Source organism: Echinops telfairi, unplaced genomic scaffold (genome assembly GCF_000313985.2).
Source record: "Echinops telfairi isolate 266 unplaced genomic scaffold, ASM31398v2 ScPeMD7_7475;HRSCAF=8513, whole genome shotgun sequence".
NCBI lineage: Eukaryota > Metazoa > Chordata > Mammalia > Afrosoricida > Tenrecidae > Echinops > Echinops telfairi.
Window position 1 is genome coordinate 19797696 of NW_022111379.1, and position 9796 is coordinate 19807491.

At 37.5% G+C, this 9796-nt stretch overlaps 1 protein-coding gene across 1 annotated transcript in view; it reads left to right on the forward strand.

Moving 5' to 3' along the window:
- Window positions 1-9796, forward strand: part of FOXN2 (forkhead box N2) — a 45206-nt gene that overhangs the window by 7281 nt on the left and 28129 nt on the right. The window lies entirely within an intron of this gene.

Genomic DNA, 9796 nt, shown 5'->3' on the forward strand with positions numbered 1-9796 from the left:
ATATATTATTTTCATTAGCAAACCATGCCATGACAATGGATCATGTAGAGAAGAACGTTAGGAAAATTATAGTGAGGATTTTTTACAGTTTGGTTTTACCTCAATAATTGCAACAGGAATTGAGAAACCGTAATGTGTTATTTGTTGTGAAGTTCTATCAGCCAAATGTATTAAGTAGAACAAACCAAAACTCCCATTTTGATAACAAGCATCTTTGCCGGCAAGGATACCAACTATTTTAGAAGCAAAGCTGATGGACTCAAGAAAGCAAGACTTGACACTGGTGGCAAGTACTACAAACAAAATGTAGCTGCTGTTGAAGCGTCACATTTGGTGGCACTCAGAATCACGAGAGCTGTGAAATCTCACACCATTGCTGAGATTTACTGTTGCCACAGCCAATGACATTGTTCGAGTTATGATCAGAGACGAATTTGTTATAAAATTGAGTGCACTTCCCTTATCTAATATAACTGTATGCAGAAGAATAGATGACATGTCTGCTGATATTCTTGGTAAGGTAATCCAGATTAAATGTGCTCCACTTCTAATATTTAGCATCCAGCTTGATGAATCTACAGACATTGCAAACTGTTCAGTTACTGGTTTACATGAGGTTTATTAATGATGGCGACTTTAAAGATGAGTTTCTTTTTTGCACACATCTTGAAAAGACAACTACTGCACGTGATGGATTTGACACAGTTGGTTCATTTCTGAAAGAGCATAAGATCTCTTGGGAAAACGCTTGTGGTGTTTGCATAGATGGTGCTCCAGCTGTGCTAGGATGTCGATCTGGATTTCAATGTTTGGTACCGAATGAGTCACCAAAAGTCATCAGAACTCACTGTATGATTCATTGGCAGATATTAGCAACAAAGGTGCGGCCACAAGAGTTAGAAGAGGTAATGGAAAAAGTCATAAGTTCTGTCAGTTTTGTGAAGGTGAACTCTTTAAACAGTCGACTTTTCATAACTGCAATGAATTGGATGCGCAGAACAATGCTCTGCTATTTTCATACTGACGTGAAATTATTTTCGAGAGGCAGAGTTTTAAATTGTGTTTTTGAGCTTCATGATGAACTCAAAATGTTTTTGAATCAGAAAGCAAGACCACAGTTCGAAGCACTTTTCAGCGATAAAACAACTGCTGAAAACAGCTTACTTGGTTAACATCTTGAATGAGTTATATTTATCACTGCAAGGACAAAATGCAACATGCCTCAATTCTGAAAAGGTCCCATCTTTCCAAATGGAACTTCAGCTTTGGCAAAAAAAATTGGATGAAAATAAAATTTACATTTGCCTACCTTACCTGCTTTCTTTGAGGAACATGACATTGAACCAGACAAAAGGATTATGGTGATAATTTTTGTGAAAGAACACTCGCACATGCTTGGACTCTTGATAGTTGATCTGGGCATTTAGTTTTATATTTATAATTATTGATATTACTGGATAAGGCATTGTTTTTAGTCTTATACTATCTTATTTTTCTTAGAAGCGTGTGTGTGTGTGTGTGTGTCTTTTTTTCCATGTTTCTAGAGGAACCTGGTAGTAAAAGTGGTTAGGTGTTGGGTTACTAATTGTAAGGTCAGCAGTTCAAAACTACCAGCCGCTCTGTGGAAGTAAGATGAGATTTTTTTACTCTCGTAAAGAATTATGATGTCATACACCCACGAGGCAGTTCCACCGTCATGTAGGCTTACCATAAATCAGAATCAACTTAGTGGCAGTAAGTTGAGTATTCTTGCCTCATAACTCCCTCAAATGACTGGGTGGGACTATGCAAATAGGGCATGTTTAACATTGGTCAGTCTTAGTTGTCATTCCCCTGGCTGTAAGAATGAGCTGGTCACAGAAGCAGGAACAGAGAAAAATCTTGGGACCATTCAGAGCCACCAGTGGTGCATTTTGAAGTCACTAGCTGTAGTGGTGGAAGCAACAGAGGCCATCACACACTGAGATCAGAGACCGAGGCAAGAAGACCAAATGGATTTCTGGCCTACAAAGGCAGAGCCGACTTGGCTGAGAGACAAAGGACTAAAGAGAAACTTGGCTGCTGGCTGAGGTGTTGCTGTGAACCAGTGACTATCTTAATTTTTTCTGATTCTGGCTGTTAACACTAAGAATATGTATGGTGGTTTGTCAACCTATTAACATTCCTGGTAAACCCACTTAATTGTCTATGAGTCATCTGTGGCCATTGCAATGGATTAGTGAACCCAGTAGAATAGTTTCATGGGAGGAATTGTTTGGTATCAGAATAGAGTAAGAGGAAGCTGGGAGGTATGTATAGTCAGAGGAGCCTCCACACCATTTTGTGTGTGTGTGTGTGTGTGTGTGTATGCGCTCAAGAGAGGGGGTGGGGATTCGTGAGTGATCCTTAAGTGAATTATTGAGTCAAACGGTATATATTTTTAATGATTCTTGATACAAATTGCCAGTTAGTTAGCTTTACAAAATGGCCTAGGTCATTGCCAAGCTATAATTTTTTTAAACTATTGCTTATTTGAACAAAAATTTATGTCATCATTTTTATTATTAATAGTTGTGGTTACTACATACCAGAAACTAAGTTAAATGTATTACCATATTTAATACATATGGTAGTTATATAATCTGGTGTCAATTTGAGGATACAGAGTGAAGGGGTGGGGTCTAGCCTGTAAATCAGGTCATAGCCAATAAGGCCTCCGTGTGGGCATGGCCTTCTGAGGACTCTGGGAACTCCAGTATTCATCCTTGGAGGCAGGAGACACACACTCTCTCTCTCTCTCTTTCTCTCCCCGCCTCTCTCCACTTATTCCCTGCGAGACATCCCTGTGGAGAAAACACATGGAGAGAGGCTGATGGAGCCAGACCTCTGGAGCTGGAGAAGCCATGTGGAGATCCCTGCCAGCACTGAGATATAGATGCTTACAATGCCACTGGATCCATAAGACTTCCAACTCATTGGCCTCCGATCTTCCTGCATTTGGCGCCATTGCATATGCTATATGACTCTGAAGAGGACTTTATAGATTGTTATCAGACATATAGGTTAATATCAGACTTACAGACTTGATCTGGACTGGGCTGGGATGTTTTCTAAATATTCAACTGCTCTTGTATATAAAGGCAACACAATACATTTTTGTTTTGCTTTGCATTTCCTTGATCATTAGTGAAGTTGAATATTTTTAATACATTTGCTTACTACTTATACCTACTTATTTGTGAGACTAGATTATATGTTCATTGTAGTGCTCTCACTGTTTTAAGTAGCTAGTGGCCTAGTATTGTAAAAGATTGGTTTACAAACAGTTCTTTTTATTCCAGACTTTAAAAACCTTACTTAAAGAATATTTGTCTTTAACTAGTCAGGACTTGTTTAACTCTGCTTAGATGCACTTTTTATGTAACTCTGTGGCATATTTGCTGCCATAATAGTGCTTTGCATCGTAAGAGTAGTGGGATTTATTCTGATCTTGTAATTCAGAGGAATAACATGTTTGTAGCCATCTACTACTACTACTAGTTATTAAGAGACTGATTTCGATGAGTGTCTGTTACATGAGTGTGCATTGTGTTCAACCACTAACCTCAGGTTTGTGGTTCAAATCTGAATAAGGGGCATGGAGGCCATGCCCGACCTGGCTTCACAGGGGAAAAGGAGACTCTCACTCCACACAGACACAGACCAATAGCCAGTTGCCACAAGGCAGACGTCAGAGAGGCCTCCACTCTATATCCTTCTTTACCCTATTCTGGCATGAGTGTTTCTGCCTCTCCTTTCTTTTCATTATTGTGAGTTGGGTGAAGGTTTACCAAGCAGTTCATCAGTATTACATTGAACAATTCATAACACATGTTGCTTCTTCTCAGCTATTGCATTCCCCTCTTGATGTAGCTGACACCACTCAATCCACCTCCTCTCTGCTTTTCCCACAGTAGAGTATCCCGTGATACTCTTATGTACTGTGCTGCTGGGTTTGATAACCCATTGCAGTGACCACACAGAACTCATAGACAATACTTACGATTAAGGGAATTTATTAGGGAAGTTAACAGGTTGCCAAAGTCAGGATAAGAAAATGCTAAGAATACAGTCATAGCTCCACAGCAACACAACTCCTCAGCCAGCAGCCAAGTCTCTAGGCTTCTGCCTCTCAGCCATGTGGTCCCTTGACCTCGGGTCTGTGGACCAGCAAGCCTGCCCACTGCTCTGCCTCGTCGTCTCAATTTCAGTACTACTCCCCGCTCTGTCTCATGATCTTGACACGAAACTCCTTTACTGGTGATTCTTCCTTGATAGTCCCTGGATTCTCACTAACAGCAGGGAGTTTGCTCACAGCTTAGAATAACTCAACTATTTGAGATCAAAAGGGAAAAGCATTTGCCCCAAAACAAAATTTTTAAAGGGGAGGAAGAGAATTGGTGGTAGTGGGAAAAGCAGAGAGGAGGTACAATGGCTGGTGTCAGGTACATCAATGGGGGATTGCAATGGCTGAGAAGAAGCGACATGTATGAATTTTTCAGTGTATAACTGATGATCTGCTCTGTAAACCTTCACCCAACTTCCATGAATAATGAAAGGAAGGGCCGGAGGTCGGTCAGTATAGGTAGGTAGGTAGACTATGCCACCAAAACCCTGTGGAACCCTTCTACTCTGTAGCACATGGGATTAGCAAAGCAGAAATCAACTTGATGACAATGGAATTGATGTTTGGGTTATACCTGTACAACTCTGCTTGCATTCACTTTAGGATTACAAAAATAAAGCTCCCCAAGAAATGAAGCTTGAATTACAAATTTATGATGATTGCAATCTTGACTTTATGACTACTTTCGTTTTTTTATTATTAACAATAGATTCAGTTTTCTGATGGCTACCCGTGAAAATGTTTCCTATCAGAAAGGAACTGTTTTTTTCCAAATAACTCTTAAGACAGTTTACTACTTGGTACAAAGTAGATATGTATTAATTCACATTCGTTTCAATCTGAAATAACGATGATTTGAGTGTCTCCTCATGCCCAACATTTTGTTAACATTCATTCGGCATTCAGAAGCAAAAGCCTCTTTCCCCTTGTGGGATTCAATCTGGAGAAAGAGTCCTCGATGGGACCTTGTGTTACTTCGGAGTACATGGGGTGATACTTTGTAAGTTCATGGTAGAGTATCTGTAATGTAGTAAGGTCTCAGTAATGCTAGTCGCTGTACTCAGTATTCTCTTGTTTTGTGTTCTGTATGAAATTTAAGGTAGATAAATGGAGATATTGGTGAGACAACAATGGAGCATTTGTACATAATTGGTCACTCCTATAATTAATTGGATAAGCCACAATGAGACATTGTCAAATCAATTCTTACTGATGGTGTTCCCCTCTGAATTAAAGTAGATCTGTGGTCTTTAGAATTTCAAAGGCTGAACTTTCAAAAATAGATTTTCCAAAACTTTCTTTTGAGAAGCCTCTGAGTATATTTGAACCTCCCACTTTAGCAACCTAGTATGTTAACCATTTGCACCACCCAGGAACTCCCTTTTGTTGGATACTAGGTGCTAACACATATTTTGCTCTTTTGGTAAGATATACAATTGACATTTGCCATCTTATACACTTATAAGTGTATAATCCAGTAATATTAATTGCACTCATAAAGGTGTCCAACATCGCCACAATTTGTCCCCAAAACGTTTTTATCACCTCAAATAGATATTCTGACTCATGAAGCATTAATTCCTCATTCCTCTTCCATAGTCCAGATATTTCACGGGTGTGCGATCATTTCATATTTGTCCTTTTGTGTCTGACTTACTTCACTCAGCATATGTTTTCATGGTTCATTCACATTGTGGCATGCACTGGGGCTTCATTTCTCTGGTCTATTAAATGTACATACTACACTTTGTTATATTCATTCATTAGTTGATAAACACTTTGGTTGTTTCCACCTTTTGTCCATCATGAATAAAGTATAGAAGCAAAAATTTCTTTGAGTGCCTGCTTACATTTCTTTAGGGTATATATGCCCAGGATTGAAGTTATTGGCTCATAGGTTAATTCTATTTTTAATTTTATGAGGAATCCCTGCAGCTGCACCGTTTCACATCCCCACGATCAATGCATGAAGGTTTCAATTTCTCCACATCCTAGCCAAGATTTGTTGTTGTTTTCTTACTGTTTTTGGTGTTGCTTTACAATAGCCAATCTAGTGGTTTTGAAGTCGTTTCTCAATTTGGTTTTGTTTGCATCTCTTTAATAACTAATGGCATTGAGTGTTTTTTCATATGCTCATTGGCTATTTGTATGTCTTTGGGAAAATGTTCACATCCTCTGTCCAGTTTTTTATTGTTTATCTTTTTATTGTTATTCTGTAGACTTTTCCCACTTTCTTGATAATGTGCTCACACACAAACATTTCTATTTTGATGAAGTCAAATTGATCTGTATTTCGTTGCTTATGCTAATATATCAAAGAGTCTATTGTCAAATGCATGGCCGAAAGGAAGCTTAAAAGTGGAAACAATTTCTGCGTTTTCTTTTAAGAGTTTGGTGGTTTTAGCTCATATAATTAGGTTCTTGGTTCGTCGTGAGTTACTTTTTATATATGGTAGAAGGGCTCAGCTTAATTCATCCAATTGTTCTAGCACCATTTGTTGAAGAGAGGATTCTTTCCCGCTTGGAGAATTACTATTGTTCTCCTGATTCAGTTTATCCAGTTAATTGGAATTGGCCCCTTTGTTGTCATCATTTAGCCACATAGGTATGGGGTTATTTCTGGACTGTCAATACCAAATTCTTTTGATTGTGGGACTTTTAGTCAGTTTGAATTTGGGAGAGTGTGGCTCTCCTGTTTTCTTTTTCAAGATTGCCTTGGCCTATGGCAGTCCATATGAATTAAAGGATTGACTTTTCCACTTCTGTAAAAAGATCTAGAATTTTGAAAGAACGCGATTGCATAGTCTAGTTCATGTTGGGTAGCATTAACATCTTAACAATATAAAGTCTCCCAGTCTATAAACATGGAATGCCTTCCTATTTTTTTTGCATCTACGTTCTTTTATCAGTGATAGATAGTTGTAATCTACAAGACTTTCTCCTACTTGATAAAATTTATACTCATGTATTCTTTCAGGGGCTATTATAAGCAGAATCATTTTTAAAATTTTCCTTTTTCAGATTGTTCATTGTGGGTATAAAGAAACACAGCTGACTTTCTTATGTAGCATATATTTCATTAAAGTTCATACTAAAGTATTCTTATTAAAAAGCTAATTTTAGGTGAAGAATCCTTTGATAACTGCTCTGTATTAAAATATTCTCATTGGATAACAATAACTGGATAAACTGAATCAGGAGAACAATAGTAATTCTGTTTAAAGAAAAAGCTAAATAAGTACTAGACAACAACAACAAAATGTTCATTTCTTACAGGTGGACATGAAAGTGAAGCTGATTTGGCTTTTCAAAATTTACGAAAGACAGAAGTAGATTAGAAGTTGATTTAAATGAATCTTAAAATGGTTAATGATTAAAATGAATCTAAGCTACTGGTCTCCTGCACCATTTTTCGTTGTTTTGATGCAAGTTCTTCTGTGTCTGTTTCTTCTCTTGCTGTTTTCACTCATCCAGCTCTGTCATTTCCATCGTGCTTATCATGGCTATCAAATTTCATTTTCTCACCTTGAAACTGTACTATTCCTAAGCAGACCAAACGTGGACAACTTTATTTACTTTTTCTTATTATTTAACTTTGCAGTCTTTTGATTTCCATTTTGGGGGGGATTCTTGCTGATCATTCATGATTTTCAGTGCTGCCTTTTCTACCTCTCCTTTAATACTTCCCACATCACTTCTTTGTTCCTAATTGTAGGTTACCTGCACATGCATCTTTGAGTTGGCTTTACCCACTACTTCCTTAGCTTTTTCTTTAAATAGAGTAACTCTTTTGCTTCACTGACAAAGTCTAGGCATTTTATTTTTCTATAATTTGAGAAAAGGGTGTGTACAAATCTTCTCTAGAGGTCTGATCAACTAAATCACTGGAAACTTTCAGCAAGCTGCCCATCTTGTTTTCTATAAGTTTCACTTCAATAATGCATTTAAAGAAGAGCACAACTGATTTTTGTGTGTACGTTGGTCTTGTACTCTGCATTTTGTGGGATCTGTGTATTAGCTCTAGTGGCTTTCTTGTGGAATCTTTGATATTTTCTGTATGTGTAGCTCTGTATAAGGATAGTTTCACTTGATTTTCAGTTTGGGCGTTATTTATTCTTGCCTTCTCTTTTATCGTTTGAACTCCCAATACAGTGTAAAACAACAGTGGTGAAAGTGGAAATCTTTTCTCGTTCCTGGTCTTAGGTGGAATTAAAAACAAAAGAAATAAACCCACACCTTTTACCATAGAGTTGATTCCAACTCGCGGCAACCTCCTGTGTGTTCAGGTAGCAGGAATGAAGAAAGGGTCTGGGGAGAACAGTATTAAGATTTAAATAGATTGTATTTATGTCCATTGGTCATTCAGGGGTGATGGGAACATATGCTATTCCCTGAAAATGGTAGTGGTTAAGAATTTAGCTCGGAAGTCAGTGTGTCTGGTTTAAATGCTGGCCTTTTCTATTACTTAGCTAGGTTTCCTTCAATAGGCTGCTTAACCGTTCTGGGTCGTTTTCCTTATTTGTAAAATTGGGTTAATACTCATGCTAATTTATAGGGTTTAAGCAATGCTTAATTAAGATATAGTATGTCAAGTGTTTAGTATAGTGACTGTACCAAAAAATTTTAACTAATGCTGTTGGTAATTGAGTGTTCTGAGACCACGTCTGGTAGACTACTAGTAGTAGATTAGAATAAGCTGCCAGCTATGTTCTAAGTAAAACAGAGCTGGGGATGTTTGCCCTATTGTAAACATTAAGTAAATTGACTAAGGACCGTGGAAGACTTGGAAAGATTGTCATTGAATTCAGGAATTATCTGAAACAGTGAGATGAATTAAATAGCTCATTAGTTCTATCACTTTACTCTGGTGTTTTGAATTGACAGGTGTTTTGAATTGAAGTGTGCTTAAAAAGTAAAACAAAAGTCATTTGTTAATGTTAAAATCAGAAGGATAGTTTAGAAATATGTTTTTTTCTTCTTGAAAATACAGTGATAGTTTAGAACCTAGCTGTAGAGAATATTGACTGTATCCATTCCATGCCAGTACTTAATGAGATGATAGAGAATACTGAGTTAAAAATACTGGGGTTTACCAAAGAAATAATAATCAATTTTATAAAGCTGATATTGAATTTAATGAAATAAATGTTAACTTATGGTGTGGTATACTATACAAAGCTTAGAAATAACATCCTTTTTGATGTACATATTTTAGATTTAAGGAAAGGGCTTATTTAAACAGTATTTCTAATTTAATTACTTTTAGAATTGACCCATTTGTATGACTCTTAAATAATTACAACCATACTTCTTAAGATGTTCCTGTGGGCTGGAGAGGAACCCTGGTGGTAAAGGGTTACGCACTTGACCGCTACCTGCAAGGTTGGTGGTTCAAACTCACTAGCTATTCCATGTGAGGAAGATGCAACCATCTGCCTCTGTAAGGAGTTCCAGCCTTGCCTTGCAAACCTTATGGGCCAGTTCTGGTCTGGCCTACAGGGTCCCTGGGAGCTGGAGTCAACTTGGTAATAGTGGGTTTGATTTTGATATGGTGGGCTAAATGCTATACATTATTTAATTTTATTAGTATCCATTCATTCAGTACGTTTTATTTACAATCATTTAAAATCATGTAAAATAGGTTTCAATCTT